Source organism: Nylanderia fulva, unplaced genomic scaffold, assembly GCF_048542155.1.
Source record: "Nylanderia fulva isolate GAGA-0341 unplaced genomic scaffold, ASM4854215v1 Scaffold242, whole genome shotgun sequence".
Classification (NCBI taxonomy): domain Eukaryota; kingdom Metazoa; phylum Arthropoda; class Insecta; order Hymenoptera; family Formicidae; genus Nylanderia; species Nylanderia fulva.
The window spans coordinates 25,001-31,600 of record NW_028190307.1 but is presented as its reverse complement, the minus strand read 5'-3'; positions in this window follow the sequence as shown (position 1 = coordinate 31,600).

Sequence of the window (6,600 nt, the reverse complement as noted above, 5' to 3'; positions counted from 1 at the left end):
CCTTTTTATTGCAAAGTACGCATACTACGCACACTGCACGAGATTACGAGATATGTCCGAACCGAACACGCACAGTCCAGATACTCATGTGTGTGAAGTTAGCCCAGCACTTTTCGAATTTTGAATTTTTCTTGATTGTGCTGCATTATGCTCCGTTTGTGCTGTATTGTGCCGCAAACGGCAACTCTCTAACTCGAAGCATATTCAAGAAAAACAAAAATAAAATTTTTTTGCTACCCCAGCACTTTTTGAATTTTGAATTTTTCTTGATTGTGCTGCATTGTGCTCCGTTTGTGCTGTATTGTGCCTCAAACGGCAACTCTCTAACATAGAAGCACATTCAAGAAAAAACAAAAATAAAATTTTTTTGCTAGCCCAGCACTTTTTGAATTTTGAATTTTTCTTGATTGTGCTGCATTGTGCTCTGTTTGTGCTGTATTGTGTCCGCAAACGGCAACTCTCTAACTCAAAGCATATCAAGAAAAACAAAAAAAAAATTTTTGCTAGCCCAGCACTTTTTGAATTTTGAATTTTTCTTGATTGTGCTGCATTGAGCTCCGTTTGTGCTGCAAACGACAACCTTCTAACTCAAAGTATATTAAAAAAAAAATAAATTTTTTTTTGCTAGCCCCGCACTTTTCGAATTTTGAATTTTTCTTGATTGTGCTGCATTGTGCTACGTTTGTGCTAACTTGTGGCGCAAATGCAAGATCGATAACACCAACAATAAAAAAACTTGTACCATATTGTGTCGTTGGAAAAATTTCAATATCCCATTTTATTTCGATAAAACAAATTCACAAAGATAGATTAAAAAAATATTACAAAAATTAAAAAAACATAAATCACACTGCAATGCAAATATAGAATTTCTGCAAGTTGTGTTGAGTTGTGCCATTCAAAATCTACAAGACACATGTATAAAAAGCAGGGATTAGCTTAAAGGGATGAAAAAATTAATAAAAAAGGGATGAGAATGAATCATTGAACTCTATCCATTGAGATCTTTGATAAGAAAATCCTACATAATGTCTGTTATAGTTATATAATTTTTATCGATTTGAGTTTTGAAATTATTAACACCCATTAATATTTCAGTTCTTAATTTATACGTATTTTGAATGCAACCATTTTTTAAAAGACACTTAATGAATTGCATGATGTTAGTATCATTTGTTTCAATACTATTTTTATAATATTCATGAATGCATGCACATGCAATTATAGATGCGATACTATCAAATCCGCACGTATTGGTAATAACAACTTTTTTTTATCGATAGTTAGAAAGGGACATAGACTACCATTTTGCAGATTTGCGACTCCCATGCGCGTCTTTCCTGTATGACTTATATCCCAGTCTGGACAATTATCCAAATATGTTTTTCTTTTGTTTGTTTGCGTTGTGTTTTTATTTCTTCAATTATGCTCTAAATTTAATTCGTTTATATCGTCCAATATATTATCCTGAGAATCAAATTTTACTCCAATATTTGTCGGAGAATTAGAGTTGGTTTTAAACTTTTTTGATTGATTGAGCATAATTGGAAAATTTGATATGTCTCCAGACTGGTTGCTTTCTTTAATAATAGTCGGAATAATGTGTTCAGTTTCACTTATCGAACTACTAATGACATCATTCTTTGTGACTGACTCATTATTTTTAGCAGAAGACGGAGAGTCATGTGCCGACATAGCCAATCGTGCTCTACCTACAAACGATCTTAAATGAGTGACTACAAATTTATCTGCTCTCATCGGCCGTTCTTTATTATTTAATAAGATATGCTTAATATCTTTCATCTCAGACTCTACGGATGATAAGCTAGCATTTATCTCTCTATATTTAAAAATAGGGATCATTACTCCCGAATATAGTGGAAAGTAGCAAAGAAATGTTTTTAATTTTTGGCTTAATTGCGGAACGTAATATGGACTTGCTATATCACATTTTATTTTTGTTTCTACTAGCGTTTTGCGACACTCTTCAACAAGATTATTAGACCATGATGCAATATTACAATTTGTTATTTCCAAATCAAAATCTTCATCTTGTGTATTATTGTCATTATCTTCATATGTAACAATTTCTTCAATACCTTTTATATGATTCCTTATAAGGATACGAGCAGCTTCCGATAGAGACTCATTTCCATCATTATTTTTCCCAATTTCTTCACTGAGAGATAATAAAATAATACTCTTTATTAATTCGACGAAATGAGAAAAGTTCGTCTGCTTCGTTAATAAAGCCATAGCTCGTATATAAAATTTTTTTACTTTTGGATTTAGTTGTGAAAAGAATTTCCATTTAGACACCATATTCATATAATGGCAAATATCAAGCCGTATGAAGCACTTTGGCATTTCAACAGAATGTTCTCTTAAAATTAGAGAAAAACAGGTTGTTAAATAATGTTTTAAATTTGAGTATTGCACGAAAGCTTTCACAATGGCATTAAGAAATGCCATATCAAAATCGCATATGACCGATTTAGGAATTGGAAAATTTGCTTTTTTAATCGATCCAATACGCAAGAATTCACTTAACCAATACTGAATAGCATTGACATTTTGCACAGCACTCAACATTTGAAAGACTGGCATTTTATAGTTAGGAGTATTTGTAACGGCTTGATATAAATAAATATGAGATGATAGTTCTCCATTTGGTAAATGAAATTTTTTAATTAACGAACCAGTTGCATCTATGTAAAGCGTATTGTGATATTCTAAATAAACAAGCATCTGTTCAGCTGTCCAATAATGGACAAAATATGGATCATAGCCTATACCATGGATGGAACCTGCATGATTTATATATTTCATATTTTGCAGATTGGTATACGCACATGATCTTGTAACTTGCAAGTCGAGATCTTGTCTTTCTTGTTTTGCCTTTCTCAATGTAGTAGCTTTATATAGATGTGGAGGTTCCGAATCATACAAATTCATTATTTTTGTAGCTTCTCGCCTTCGCCATGTTGTTGCCGACAACGCACTCGTTGAAAGAGATTGTGATATCTCTACTCTTTTTTGTCCACTCAGAGGACGTTTCTTTGTGTGTTTGATGTCCGCATTAAAATTTGTCACACGACATTCCATTTGAACATCTGTGTTACCATTAGGTTTTATAATAACTTTACCAATAAAATTTGACGAGCAATCCGAACATTTTGCATAAATAGTAGCATAAATGCCCGTTTCAGATATTGAACATCGTTTAAATATAAATGCACATGGTAACTTTGCAGTTTCATATATAAGTTCGAAAATTATATTTGTCCACCTACGGCGGCGTAATGTGTTATAATTTCTCTGTACCTTGCTATTAGATTTATAAATTACTGATTCGCAATCTATATCGTGCCATGTTTTTAAAGGTATATTGACATTAAATTCTATATCTTTTTCCGTAATTGATAAATTAAATGATTTGTCGTCATCATCAGTAGATATATCAAGTTTAGTGTTAATAGGTTTATCTAAATTGTGATATTTTAAAACTTTGTCATATAACTCATATCTATTTTGCAACAATATAGTATAAATGTATTTTGGGGAAATCTTTCCCTCTAATAAAGAACTTAATTCTTTATATATAGCAGATTTTGGAACAACTACTATTCCATTTTTATCCAAAACGCATCTATATTTAGAACATAGTAATATTTTTTCTAATACATCTATTGGCGCCATGCTTAGTCATAAAAGAAAATCTGTACGAATAAAATGAGAGGTATAGAATAAAATCGAAAATAAATTTAAATATATTTTATGAAGGAAATGCCAAAATTTGCACTGAAAGTAGACGTAAGCAGACGTCTTACGCGTGACTAATTAAATCAGCCGTCGTCGGTCAGTCGTCGCTCTATAGATAAGCTTCTTCCTCCACTATTAAGGCTCGAGCGCATGCATTTGTTTTCGACCATTCCCCTCGCGCGCCAGCACTGTTCGCCGTTCGTCTCTCACGTAGCGGTATATTAAGAACATATAAAAATTTTATGTTATCGTTATTTACAACAAAAATTTTCACAATATTCACAATTTTATCTAGTTTTATTTTCAAATATAATATATATATATGTGTGTGTGTGTGTGTACATCTATAATATTAAAAATATAAAAAATAACATCAAAAATATAAAACACAAAAAATATATAAAAAATTAATAAAATTAAAAAAACAAAAATAAAAAAAACAAAATGGAACCAGAATACCGCTACGTTCACATCGTTGGTTCCGGGTAACGCAAAAAGCGGTGTGTGTGTGTGTGTGTATGTGTCATATTAAATATATTTATCACATATATTTATACATATTAAAATTAGATGTATAAAATGTCTTTTTATTTATTCTCATCCCTTTTTTATTAATTTTTTCATCCCTTCAAGCTAATCCCTGCTTTTTATGCATGTGTCTTGTAGATTTTGAGTGGCACAACTCAACACAACTTGCAGAAATTCTATATTTGCATTGCAGTGTGATTTATGTTTTTTTAATTTTTGTAATATTTTTTTAATCTATTTTTGTGAATTTGTTTTATCGAAATAAAATGAGATATTGAAATTTTTCCAACGACACAATATGGCACAAGTTTTTTTATTGTTGGTGTTATCGATCTTGCATTTGCGCTACAAATTAGCACAAACGTAGCACAATGCAGCACAATCAAGAAAAATTCAAAATTCGAAAAGTGCGAGGCTAGCAAAAAAAAAATTTTTTTTCTTGAATTTGCTTTGAGTTAGAGAGTTGCCGTTTGCAGCACAATACAGTACAAACGGAGCTCAATGCAGCACAATCAAGAAAAATTCAACATTCGAAAAGTGCTGGGCTAGCAAAAAAATTTTTTTTTCGTTTTTCTTGATAGCTTTGAGTTAGAGAGTTGCCGTTTGCGGCACAATACAGCACAAACGGAGCACAATGCAGCACAATCAAGAAAAATTCAAAATTCGAAAAGTGCTGGGCTAACTTTACACACATCAGATACTCGCGCATGCATGGAAAAATTACAATTAAGTAATTTGTTATGAATTCTCAAAGTATTCATAGTACTGTCGCAAAGTATTCATTAAAATGAATGTATAAAGAATATGTAAAGACGAACTGATTATGGATAATTCTTCAAGAATTCTTTAAATATTCATTTTTCTAATTCTGTAAGTATTCTTTAAAATGAATTCCTTATGAACTTATATTCACCGTTGTGCTATCTGGGATACATATTATTTAAAAGAGATTAGGGCCAATTAAGTCGTCTAAAGTCGTTTCATCACCATCATCATCATCATCTGCTTCTTGGTTGTCTTCTTGCACACAGACCCTTGCAACAGATTCTGCTCTCTTATCCATGCTACAAAATTTTTTATTAGATTAATAAAATTAGTAAAATTTCACAAAAATTGTATTTATATTAATATATTACATACTTTTCTTTTTGTAGACGTCTATCTGCATGCTGTTCCATATTAGATTGGTTTTCATCTTCTTGCATCAAAGATTTCTTTGACTTATTTAAACTTAAAATAATATTAAAATTATATTAACTTTTTTAAAACTTTATTACTCATAAACATATTATTTTAATTTGTAATATAAAATTTATAAAAGCAAAAAAGCAACATACTTTTTCTTATTACTATACGTTCGTTGCATGTCTCAGTCAAGATTTAATGAGCTGTGAAATATTTTGTTTAGTAGCTTCCGGAAAGTAAATTCTTACTGCACCTAAATAAAATATACATTAACATATAATAAAATATTTACAAAAAAATAAGGTATTAAGTTAAAAACAAAATAACATTATTGAGTTAAGAATAGAAGCTCAAAACAATATAAAGCAATATATAGCAATTAGGAAGTCACGTAATTAAAAAAAAGCTCAAAAAATAATTGAATTTATTATAGATTTCTTGTATGTAAGAATATTACAATAAATAATTTTTATTTTGCTATATAGTCATTATTGATAATAATTATATGAAATATATAATATTTTTTTTTAATTTATATTTACCAAATATAATTTTTCGGAGATATAAATCAAAGAATAGATACTTTTTTTTCCCCAACAAACTAAAAATATTTTCCGAGGGAAACGCTCATATTCGTCGAAAATTTTTTTTTGACTTAACTGTCCCCCCAAATTCCCTTGTTTTTCTGAAAATTAAAAAAATTAAAAATTTTAAATTTTTTCATTGTTATAAAATTTTTATTTTTTAAAAAACATACTAACTTTAAAAATTTAAACTGTTTAATTAAAATTGTTCTAATTCTTGAAATTTTTTTCTAATTTTCTACAGGAAAGATTTCCCCTTATTTTATTCTTGAGAACACTTTTTTGTTTTACATCAAACCCCCAAAAATTTTTAAAATTTTTTTTTTAAAAATAACCCCTTTTTTATTAAAATTTTTTTTTTTTTTTTTTAAAAGGGGGCCCAATTTTTTTTTGGGGGAAAAACCAAAAAAAATTTTTTTAAAAACAAAAGGGGAAAAAAAAATTTTTAAAAAAATTTTTTTGGGTTTCCAAAAAAATTTTCCAAAAACCGGGGCCTGGGGGGGGGGGGGTTTTAAAAAAAAATTTTTAAAAAAAAGGCCCC